This window comes from Bufo gargarizans, chromosome 6 (assembly GCF_014858855.1).
Source record: "Bufo gargarizans isolate SCDJY-AF-19 chromosome 6, ASM1485885v1, whole genome shotgun sequence".
NCBI lineage: Eukaryota > Metazoa > Chordata > Amphibia > Anura > Bufonidae > Bufo > Bufo gargarizans.
In genome coordinates, this window is record NC_058085.1 from 350709682 (window position 1) to 350722588 (window position 12907).

Here is a 12907-nt window from a genome sequence, read left to right on the forward strand (position 1 = left end):
CACTTACATGTATTACCATAGGGTGTTGGCCATGTGCTAAATGGGTAGCATGGTGACTGTAGCTCCCCCCTTTGTGTTGAAGGCCTGGTGTCATCACAGTAGGCAGGAATACACAGACAGTGAGACCTAACAGGAATGGCACATTCTAAACATATCAAGAAAAATAACTGAAATAAAATGGCCATGGGAGGACATGCTCAAAAACCCCAAACACTGTAGTGTGTTTGTAACCGGGGGGAGCAATTCCTCCGCATGTGATCTGTTGCTAACGGCAATCCCCAGCAAAAATGCATACAATGGAGGATGTCGGCAGCGGACCACATGCACTACAACGGCATCCTACACAAGATGGGAGAATGTGTGGACGCAAATATAAAAATACATAAATCACTGCGAAAGGTGCACCACATTGATATGCAACTGACAACACTGGCTAACCCCTCAAGCTGATGTTAAGAACTGAGACTTTAGCCAATGTATTCCTGTCAGGAACACATCGGAGCCCTTTTGCACCAGCGTCAAGGTATCTCAGCGTGGCTCCCCCGGTTGGTTATAAACACACTACAGTGTTTGGGGTTTTTCAGCATTTCTTCCCATGGCCACTTTATTTCAGTTATTTTTCTTGAATGTGCCATTGCGTACTGCTGGTAGCATTCTGTTGCACCTGATAGCCTGTGTCACATGGCCTGTTATAGGTGGAGGCTTACAGCCTTATCATCTCTTCCACTGCCTGAGTGATCTCACTATGGAGGTATGTGGGAGCTTGGCTGTAAGTTGTATCTTAGCACCTCTCAGATCGTTGTTCACACTCCGTAGGTAGCTTAGTGGTAGGAACTCATGCCACTCTGAGATACCTTGATGGTGGTGTAAAAGGGCTTTGATGTGTTCCTGACTGGAATACATTGGCTAAAGTCTCAGTTCTTAACATCAGCCTGAGGGGTTAGCCAGTGTTGTCAGTTGCATATCAATGTGGTGCACCTTTCGCAGTGATTTATGTATTTTTATATTTGTGTCCACACATTCTCCCATCTTGTGTAGGATGCCGTTGTGGTGCATGTGGTCCGCTGCCGACATCCTCCATTGTATGCATTTTTGCTGGGGATTGTCATTAGCAACGGATCACATGCGGAGGAATTGCTCCCCCCGGTTATAAACACGCTACAGTGTTTGGGGTATTTGAGCATTTCCTCCCATGGCCACTTTATTTCAGTTATTTTTCTTGATATGTTTAGAATGTGCCATTGTGTAATGCTGGTAGCATTCTGTTGCACCTGGTAGCCTGTGTCACATGGCCTGTTATAGTGATCTCACTATGGAGGTATGTGGGAGCTTGGCTGTAAGTTGTATCTTAGCACCTCTCAGATCATTGTTCACACTCCGTAGGTAGCTTAGTGGTAGAAACTAGAGTTGAGCGGACACATGGATGTACCGGTTCAAAGGGTTCGGCCGAAGTTTGCAAAAAAGTTTGAGTTCGGGACCCGAACTTGACCCGAACCTCATTGAAGTCAATGGGGACCTGAACTTTTGAGCACTAAAATGGCTCTAAAAATGTCATGGATAGGGCTAGAGGGATGAAAATGGCATCAAAATGTGGTTAAGAGCATGGCAAGTGCTCTGCAAACAAATGTGGATAGGGAAATTACTTAAAAAAACATAAAATACGTAAAAATAAAAAATAATAATCTTGATCTAGGGGGACCAGGTCCATATGGAGTAGGAGGTTGAGAAGGCGGTGGATGTGGCGGTGTAGGTGGAAGTGGCGGTGGAGGAGGAGGAGGTAGCCTTTTTGGTTTAAAATGTATTTATATTTTTTTAAATTAGGGTACACCCCAAAACATTGGGAATTTAACCCAGGCCAGCACCTCCAAGGCGTAAAAGGGCAAGCTCAGGCCATGTGCCCAATTTGGAGACCCAGAAGTTGCAGGGCCTGACCCCTGTCAGTTAGTTTGTGTAGGCGTGTGCATACTTATTGCCCCACCATGTCGCACGTCCCCGTGATGTTCATGGTCCAATTGGATATCTGCTCTATCAACTTTCGATGTTCTTTTCTACCATGTTGATCACGATTAGCGGCGAATTAGGGTTCCACACCGGAGAGGGAGCGTGAGAAAGAGAGACCACATCCAAGGGAGATCAATGGATGAAATTTAACTGTGATCGAGCGGAAATGTGGGGGAAGCTATTAAAACGGAAGAATTAAAGGAAAGGAGGGGTGCGTGGCAATTACCCACTCCTGACTCGGGGAGGTAGTGACGATAAATAACAATACAGGACTCTTAAGATGCCCCATTATTGGAATGGCTAATAAAAAAATTATAGGGAATGTCACTGGGGTATTTAGGATTTGGAAACGTTAGACAGGAGAGGCCCTGCTGCCGCTTTGTTGACTCTAGATAACTTCTGCCTGATCGCACATCCCTGTGACTTCCACGATCCATTTGGATATCTTCTCTATAAACTTTCAATGTTCTTTTCTGAGCCTACCATGTTGATCACGGTTATCGGCGAATCAGGGTTCCACGCCAGAAAGGAAGCGTGAGAAAGGAAGACCTCATCCAAGGGAGGTCAATGGCTGCAATAGGATGGAGCGGAAATGTGGGACAAGTTATTAAATCAGAAGGATCGAATGAAAGGGCCAATTAAAGACAAATTTTAGAAATTTAACTCCGTGTCACCTATGCAGAGCAGGGGTTTTTGATCGCCAGAAATGTTACCCACCAATGGAAAAGATTATTTTAAAAAATTTCGGTTCCTCTCACCTATGCAGAGCAAGGGTTTATTCACGGCAAAAATGGTAAAATGTCACCCAAGAATGTAAAGGAAAAATTAGTGAAATTTATTAACCTGTCTAATAGGTAGAGCAGGGGTCTATCACAGCCAAAAATTGGTGATTTTCACCCGAAAATGTAACAGATAAAATAGTGGTTTTTTTTTTTTTTTTACCTGTCTACTAGGTAGAGCAGTGGTATATCACACCTAAAAATTGGTGAATTTCACCCGAAAATGTAACAGACAAATTAGTAAAATTACATAAAATAAAATACGAACAAAAAACAAAACAAAAAAAAACAACCTTGATTTATGAGGTGGAGATCCATATGGAGTAGGAGTTTGAGGAGGTGGTGGACGTAGCGGTGTCTGGTGGAAGCGGCGGTGGAGGAAGATGAGGTAGCCAATACTGGTTTTTGGTTTTAATTTTATATATTTTTTTTATTAGGGTACACTCCAAAAGAGTGTGAAATATCCAAAATACAAGAATGAGCAATTGCGCTGTAGTATAACAGTGGCTGGTTAAGGCCGGTATACATGTCTATTCTGTCTAAGTCCTGTGGGATCCATGCCTGGTTAATTTTATGAAAATTGAGCTTGTCCACATTGGCTGTGGACAGGCGGCTGCGCTTGTCTGTGATAACGCCCCCTGCTGTGCTATACACACGTTAGGATAATACACTGGCTTCAGGGCAGGCCAGCACCTCCAAGGCATAAAGTACAAGCTCAGGCCATGTACCCAATTTGGAGACCCAGAAGTTGAAGTGGGCAGACCCGTCATTTAGTACGTGTAGACGTGTGCACACGTACTGCTCCACCATGTTACTGAAATACTGCCTCCTGCTAAGACGTTCCATATCAGCTGGTGGTGCTGGTTGTTGTGGCATGCTGAAAAAGCTTTTCCACATTTCGGCGATGCTAACCCTGCTTTCTGAGGTGCTGCCGGTGCCCCAGCTGCATTGGCGACCTCTACTCTCCTACTCCTCTGCCTTCGCCTTGTGCTTCCACTGTGCCCCCGCTGTCAGGTGGGAATGCCACCAGCACCCCGTCTTCCAGTGTGCGATTGTACTCGCGCATCTTACGATCATGCTCCAGTGAGGGAATTAAGGATGCTACATTGTCCTTGTAACGGGGATCCAGCAGCGTGGCCACCCAGTAATCAGCACAAGTTAGAATGTAGGCAATTCAGCGGTCGTTGCAGAGACACTGCAGCATGTAAAAAGCCTGACCAAATACCGCTGAAGGTTCTGTCACCTACTCGCACCTGAGATAGGTGTTTCACTTGTGCGTGTAGCTGGCACAGATCAACCACGTCCTCTCCCTGCAACAGGAGCTCCACCAGCAGCACCACGTCCCTTATTTGACGCTCTCCTCATATTTTTCAAATTTAGCATCTTGCCCAAATACTTAATTCATTTTCTGGCTTTTGAAAAACACCCATTTTTGGCAATATTCTCCATCTTGGGCCTCTGCAGAGGCCCAAGATGGAGAGTATTGCCGAAAATTTTAGTTTTTTAAAAGCCAGAAAATGTATTTCAAGCTTGTTTTTAACAATAACAGATGCAGCAAAGGGCGGTAAAATTTAGTATTTTGCCCAAAAAGGATGTTTTTTTAAAACTCAGAAAATTATAGCTGTATTTCTAGCTTAAATTGCACACTCACTAATGCGGCAGAGGCCCCACATGGAGGGTATTGCCAAAAATGGGTGTTTTATAAAAGCCAGAAAATTATTGAAGTATTTAAAGCTTGTTTTTAACAATCACAGATGCAGCAAAGGCTGCAATATTAAGTATTTTGTCCAAAATGGGTGTTTTTTTTAATAACAGAATATGACAGCAGTGTATAATGCTTGAATTTCACACGTACAGATGCAGAAAGGGATGTAAAATTGAGTATTTTGCCCAAAAAGGGTGTTTTTTAAAACCCAGAAAAATATAGCTCTATTTCTAGCTTAAATTGCACACTGACTAATGCTGCATAGGCACAAGATGTAGGATATTGCCAAAAATGGGTGTGTTTTTTTTAACTCAGATTATTATTGCAGTTTTTCAAGCTTGGACTTCAATGTCACAAAAGCACATATGCAGTGCTGGTGCTGGCCGCCACGGCCCACCTAACTACCAGACGGATAAAAGTTCTTACTGTCACTGGGCTCAGGACAGGGTAAAAAGATTGTGCACTGCACCACCAAAACTAAATCTATGTAGATCGCTGAGTTAACTAGCACTTCTGATTAAAGATTCTTTCCTATTCTCTCCCTCACAGCAGCAGCATCCTCTTAGTACACTAGTAACAGCAGAGTGACGTGCAGCGCTATGTGACTCCAGCTTATATAGGGGCTGGGTCACATGATGCACTGGCCAATCACAGCCATGCCATTAGTAGGCATGGCTGTGATGGCTTCTAAGGGCACAGAGTTAAACACTTGCTGATTGGCTGCTCTGCAGCCTTTCAAAAAGTGCCAATAAATCGCCGACCCCCGAACCCAAACTTTTACTGAAATGTTCGGGTTCGGGTCCACGGTCCAAAAATCTTGAAAGTTCGGTACGAACCCGAACTTTACAGTTCGGGTTCGCTCAACCCTAGTAGGAACCCATGCCACTCTGAGATACCTTGACGGTGGTGCAAAAGGGCTCCGATGCGTTCCTGACTGGAATACATTGGCTAAAGTCTCAGTTCTTAACATCAGCTTGAGGGATTAGCCAGTGTTGTCAGTTGAATATCATTGTGGTGCACCTTTTTTTTTTAGATAAATTTGCTTCGATCCAAATTTATTTGCGGCGAATTACGTTAAAAAAACTGCTACTTCCTGGCTGCAGAGAGCCTTTATTGTGGTCTAGAACACTTGCAGTAACACGCATAGGGAGTCTGCTTTAGTAGTGAAAAATATGACATGCAGATGACAGGCGTCGCTTTTAGAATCACTGCACACTTCACTTATTTGGGGAGTCACGTGGCCAAAACTGACCTAATGACTCAAGTATGAACTCAGCCTTACAGGTCAATGTTAGCACCAAGAAGCGCACTCCTTTTACACGGTCGTCAGCTGATTCCACATAGATGTCTACAGAACTTGTTTTATTAAACGCTTATACAAGTAGAGTTCCCCAACAGAGTGGAGAGGGTGTCAGCAATAAGTTTCTGTCGACATCACTGATTATTTTGCCCTTCCTCTGATCCGTCAGAACAATGACCCACAAAAATCGGATCCTGTCTGTGGAGCATTCGCCTTCACTTGGTCAGCATTTGGTCAGTAATCCCTCAGTATTGCTAATGCCCCCCCAAAAAAAACAGGAGTGGATCCAAAACAGAGATGACACGTGAACAGAATATATTTGCATGTCTTCTGTGTTTTGTACCCACTCCTGCTTTTAGCTAACAAATCACAAGCCAATTCTGATGGGACCATACAGGCATTACAGCTACTACACAGACAGGATCCGGTGTGCGTCTCATTTTGACTTCCTTATGACAGATCAGAGGAAGGGTCAAATAAATGATGATGTCAGCCAAGCCAAAAAGGCTAAATAGTGGCACAGCCATGAAGTAGGGAGGGTGGTAACAGCATGAGACGTCCACAGAGTGGGCCTATAACATAGTGGTGAGGTGAAAGCAGCATGAGGAGACCACAGAGTGGTCCAATGACAGAGTCTGTATGTGGCGGCAGCATCAGGAGACCACAGAGTGGTCCAATGACAGAGTCTGTATGTGGCGGCAGCATCAGGAGGCCACAGAGTGGCACAATGACAGAGTGTAGAGGTGGTGGCAGCATCAGGAGGCTACAGAGTGGCAAGGTGACATAAGTGGAGGTGGCAGCAGCATCAGGAGGCCACAGAGTGGCAAAGTGACATAAAGTGGAGGTGGCAGCAGCATCAGGAGGCCACAGAGTGACTAGGTGACATAGTGTGGAGGTGGTGGCAGCAATAGAAAGCCGGAGAGTGGCACAATGACAAAGTGTGGAGGTGGCGGCAGCATCAGGAGTCCACAGACTGTCATAATGACAGAGTGGCAAGGTGACATAGTGGTGAGGTGAAAGCAGCACAAGGAGACAACAGAGTGGCCCAATAACAGAGTCTGTAGGTGGTGGAAGCATCAGGAGGCCGCAGAATAGCTAGGTGACATAGTTTATAGGTGGCTGCAGTATCAGGAGGCCACAGAGTGGCAAGGTGGCATACAGTGGAGGTAGGAGCAGCATGAGAAGGCCACAGAGTGGCAAGGTAACATAGTTTGGAGGTGGCGGCAGCATCAGGAGGCCACAAAGTGGCAAGGTGACATAGTTTGGAGGTGGTGGCAGCATCAGGAGGCCACAGTGTAGCACAATGACAGAGTGTGTAGGTGGTGGCAGCATGAGAAGACCACAAAGTGGCAAGGTGACATAGTGGTAAGGTGAAAGCAGCATAAGGAGACCACAGAGCGGTCCAATTACAGTCTGTAGGTGGCGGCAGCATCATGAGGCTGCAGAGTAGCTACGTGACATAGTTTGGAGGTGGTGGCAGTATCAGGAGGCCACAGAGCGGCTAAGTGACATAGTGTGGGGGTGGTGGCGGCAGCATCAGGAAGCCACAGAGTGGCAAGGTGACATAGTTTGGAGGTGGCTGCAGCATCAGGAGGCCACAGAGTGGCTAGGTGAGATAGTGTGGAGGTGACGGCAGCATCAGGTGGCCGCAGAGTGGCACAATGACAGATTGTGTATGTGCAGCAGCATGAGAAGACCACAGAGTTGCAAGGTGACATAGTGGTGAGGTGAAAGCAGCATGAGGAGACCACAGAGTGGCCCAATCACAGAGTCTGTAGGTGGGGGCAGAATCAGGAGGCCGCAGAGTGGCTAGGTTGACATAGTTTGGAGTTGGTGGCAGTATCAGGAGTAGTGTTGATCGAGCATCAAAGCATTAAACCAGATACCCCCTGCTCTGAAGAGGGGAGGGTGTCTGGTTCATACTAAAAGGTCAGAAATTGATGGAAACACCACCGAAATGGTTCGGGAACAACATGGGGAGGATATCTGGATGCATCTTGGACTTCCAGGTCGCTGCTGGAAACAATGTTGTCCGATGTTGTCCGAGTAGTGCGCCACTTTTACAGACTGACACTAATACGTTAAATTGTTAGAAAACATTCTTTCCTGTATATTTACTTGTATATAAAGTGCAAGTGCTGCCAAAAATTACAAGGAAGAGGCACTCTTATACAACCGATATATCACATAATGGAGGGTCTCATTCATATTGTTGTACAAATGTTCAGGTAGTGGGACTCCTACACTCATAAAACCTATGCACAGTGGCAATGTGACATAGTTTGGAGGTAGCGGCAGCATCAGGAGGCCACAGAGTGGCTAGGTGACATAGTTTGAAGGCGATGGCAGGATCAGGAGGCCACAGAGTAGCACAATGACAGAGTGTGTAGGTAGTGTCAGCATGAGAAGACCACAAAGTAGCAAGGTGACATAGTGGTGAGGTGAAAGCGGCATGAGGAGACCACAGAGTGGTCCAATCACAGAATCTGTAGGTGGCGGCAGCATCAGGAGGCCACAGAGTAGCTAGGTGACATAGTTTGGAGGTGGCTGCAGTATCAGGAGACCACAGAGTGGCTAGGTGACATAGTGTAGAGGTGGCGGCAGCATCAGGAGGCCACAGAGTGGCAAGGTGACATAGTTTGGCGGTGGCGGCAGGATCAGGAGGCCTTAATGTAGCTAGGTGACATAGTGTGGAGGTGGCGGCAGCATCAGGAGGCCACAGAGTAGCACAATGACAGGAGGAGCACCCGAGGGCCTGCTGCTGAGCTGACCATCTAAAACATTAGGGGTAAGGGTCTGCTGCAGAGCTAAGGCTACTTTCACACTTGCGGCAGAGAGATCCTGCAAGCAGTTCCGTCGCCGGAACTGTCTGCTGGATCCGGGAAAACGTATGCCAACTGATGGCATTAGTAAGACTGATCAGGATCATGATCAGTCTTAAAAATGCTGAATCAGTCAAAAAAAATGCATTGAAAGACGGATCCGTCTTTGCGGTGTCATCCGGCAAAACTGATCTAGCATTTCCTTTTTTCACCTTTTTTTCGGTCTGCGCATGCACAGACCGGAAGGACGGTTTACTATGGAAAAAAAATGTCGAATCTGGCATTCAGGCAAGTCTTCAGTTTTTTTTGCCGGAGATAAAACCGTAGCATGCTATGGTTTTCTCTTTTGCCTGATCAGTCAAAATGACTGAACTGAAGACATCCTGATGCATCCTGAACGGATTACTCTCCATTCAGAATGTATGGGGATATGCCTGATCAGTTCTTTTCTGATATAAAGCCCCTGTGACGGAACTCTATGCCGGAAAAGAAAAACGCTAGTGTGAAAGTACCCTAACTCTCTAAAACATTAGGGGCGAGTGCCTGCTGCTAATCTGAGCTTCGAAAAAATTATGGGCGAGTGCCTGCTAATAAGCTGACTATAGAAAATATTATGGGTGAGTGCCTGTTGCTTAGCTAACCATTGAAAAAATTATGTGAGAGCGCCTTCTGGTGAGCTGACCCTCTACAACATTATATGCGAGGACCTTCAGGTGAGCTGACCCTCTAAAAGATTGTAGGTGAGGGCCTCCTGGTGAGCTGACCCTCTAAAAAATTATATTCAAGGGCCTGCTAGTGAGATGACCCCCTTAAAGATTGTAGGTGTGGGCCTGCTGGTGAGCTGACCCTCTAAAACATTACATGCGAGGGCCTGCTGGTGAGCTGACCCTCTAAAAGATTGTAGGTGAGGGCCTGCTGGTGAGCTGACCCTCTGAAAGATTTTAGGTAAGGGTCTGCTGGTGAGCTGACCCTCTACAACATTAAGAGCGAGGGCCTGCAGGTGAGCTGACCCTCTGAAAGATTGTAGGTGAGGGCCTGCTGGTGAGCTGACCCTCTACAACATTAAGAGCGAGGGCAGACTAAAGAGCATGTTGATATGATGGAAGAGGAGGAGGACTAGAAAAGGAAGATTGAACCATATACCCTTTTCTGTGGTGGACGGGGTGCATGGGAATACAGTGTGTTCAATACATTATAAAAAAACACATTTAAAGTGCCTTTATGTTCAGCCGCTTTCCTCTGGTGGAGTAGAGAAGTCAGGGGCAATCCAGGCCTTGTTTATTTTTATAACAGTCAGCCTGTCAGCATTTTCAGTTGACAGGCGGAGGCGCTTATCAGTTATTATGCCCCCAACAGCACTAAATACCTGCTCTGACAAAACGCTGGCAGCAGGGCAGGCCAGCACCTCGAAGGTGTAGAGCGCCAGTTCGTGCCACGTGTCCAGCTTGGACACCCAGTAGTTGTAAGGCACAGAGGGATCATTGAAGACGCTGACACGGTCTGCTATGTACTCCTTCACCATCTTCCAAAACTTTTCTCTTCTTGTGACACTAGGCCGCGCATCAGGATGAGGTTGCTGGCGAGCTGTCATGAAACTGTCCCAGGCCTTGGAGAGTGCTGCCTCGCTTTTCAACAGAAAGTGCGAGGACAGGGATGCGAGTTCCAGGTGCGCATTCTCCTTTAAATATAGTCCTATGGCTGAACGCACTTATTCTGCGATATTTTGAGGAGAGATGCGACTCCGAATGAACTCACTGAACGCAAACCACTTATATCCTTCAGGAAAAGCCATACAATTAAGGATAAGCTTGTAAGGAGCAGGTTTGCTCCTATTAAAAGCAATAATTGGCTATCAGTGGAAAGCTGTTCACTGTGTAAATATAACTCCCCCAAAAAATGTATTCAATTTGCATGGATCCAGCATAGAATCTGTAGCTTTATTAACTGCAGGAGCACATATGTGGTATATTTGTTGCTCTGCAATTGCGGCAGATTCTATGTTGGAAAGACAATTAGGTGTATGTTTGGATGAGTAAGAGAACATTTTAATTCTGTAAAGACAGGAAAAGGTTTCCCCAGATTCATAGACCATGTAAGAACTGCTCATGCAGGTAATTTAGATTGCATCTCCTTCACAGGCTTGGAGACCATGCCCGCCCCTCCACAGGGAGGAGACAGACACCACCTCCTCCTGCAGAGAGAAGCAAAGTGGATTCTGCGCACCCAGGCATTAGGTGAACTTGGCTTAAATGATAGAAATGATTTAAGTGTATTCCTCTGATCTGATGTGAGATCGCCATCCTGATTGGATCACATTTATGTTCTGCATTGGTCTCTATATGTTATGAAATGTTTTTACTGACCCTTTAGGTAGGCGCATTGTTGTTGCCCGTTATTATGGCAACACGTAGCGCTAATACCTTTAAAAGGGTGGTGCAAATGGACGCGCTGACACACAGCCAGATGAAGCGCATGTAGCGCGAAACGGCCGCCACTGTTTGGTGCGTGCAGTTGTCCGTCTGCCCCATGCCATGTCTTTGGTGGAATAAAGCATCGATTTGATACAGTACACTGGTGAGTGCCGCTGACTACTTTCTTTGTTGCGATTGTTCATATATACCTATCTTCTCAGCTGTGCACCACCGTCAGTGTACATAAACAAGAGAACCAGTGGATTTTGCTATACTCTGCTTGTTGTTTGAAAGGGTCTGAGTTTGTGCAGCTGTGCCGCCCGTCTCTACATTTGTTTAATTAAACAAGATCTATTTCCATCCAGTGTTGCATTAATTTTTCACCAAGATCTTGCATTAATGATGGTAGAGTCTGACTGCTGCACAAAGCCTTCTCCAGCATATCCCAAAGATTCTCAATGGGGTAAAAGGTCTGGACTCTGTGGCGGCCAATCCATGTGTGAAAATTATGTCTCATGCTTCCTGAACCACCCTTTCGCAATTTGAGCCCGATGAATCCTGCCATTGTCATCTTGGAATATGCCCATGCCACCAGGGAAGTTATTGATGGAATAACCTGGTCATTCAGTATGTTCAGGTAGTCCGCTGACCTCATTCTTGGAGCACATACTGTTGCTGAACCTAGACCTGACCAACTGCACCAACCCCAGATCATAGCACTGCCCCCACAGGCTTGTACAGTAGGCACTAGGCATGATGGGTGCATCACTTCATCTGCCTCTCTCCTTACCCTGATGTGCCCATCACTCTGGAACAGGGTAAATCTGGACTCATCAGAACACATGACCTTCTTCCATTGCTCCAGAGTCCAATCTTTATGCTCCCTAGCAAATTGAAGCCTTCTGGTTTGCCTCACTGATTAGTGGTTTTCTTACGGCTACACAGCTGTTCAGTCCCAATCCCTTGAGTTCCCTTCACATTGTGTGTGTGGAAATGCTCTTACTTTCACTATTAAACATAGCCCTGAGTTTTACTGTTGTTTTTCTTTGATTTGATTTCACCAAACGTTTAAGTGATCGACGATCACGATCATTCAGGATTTTTTTCCCGCCACATTTTTTCCTCAAATATATTTTACTTTTGCCACTACTACAAGACAAAAAGGGATGTAATTTTCGCACTTCACCACACAATATAATGGCAATTTGGATTCCCAGTCAGTGCTTCAAGGTGTAATAGGAATGTTCCTATGGCCCAGGCTGTCACCTCCCTGAATGAACCCTGTTCAACAGAAATGCTGTGGAATGATTCCTCCCTATCCTTTCCCTACACCTTTTCTTATAAGTATATTTATTTTTATTACACAAGAAAATATATAAAATATGACAGTACAGAGTATAATAACACAGACAATGCAAACAGTAATAAGTTGACCTGTTCTTCTTCAGGAGCTCCAAAGCTCCCCATTAAACCAAACAGTACATATAACTCAAATTTCCTCCTTGTCTGTTTGGGTTCCCCTTTCCCCTTCCCTAATCAACCCGAATTCATAACCAATTCCACTTCGTCAGCTTCGATTCGCTCATCTCAAATTTTTATTTTTTGAGTGATTGTCTTATGTGGGGGCTCATTTTTTGCGGGATGACGTGACCTTTTCATTGGTGCTATTTTAGGGTACATAAGTCTTTTTGATCACTTGGTATTACACTTTTGGGGTATTTATTTTTTTTATAATTTTTTACAGTATTCACCTGAGGGGGCATATAATGTGATATTTTTATAGAGCAGGTTGTTCCGGATGCGGGGATACCCAATATTTTTATTTTTGTTAAGTTTTACACAGTAAATGCATTTTTGAACAGAATGAAATCTTGTTTTTGTCATTGCCA

At 45.4% G+C, this 12907-nt stretch overlaps 1 protein-coding gene across 3 annotated transcripts in view; it reads right to left on the bottom strand.

Moving 5' to 3' along the window:
* Positions 1-12907, bottom strand: part of LOC122940792 (alpha-2-macroglobulin-like protein 1) — a 231912-nt gene that overhangs the window by 15979 nt on the left and 203026 nt on the right. The window lies entirely within an intron of this gene.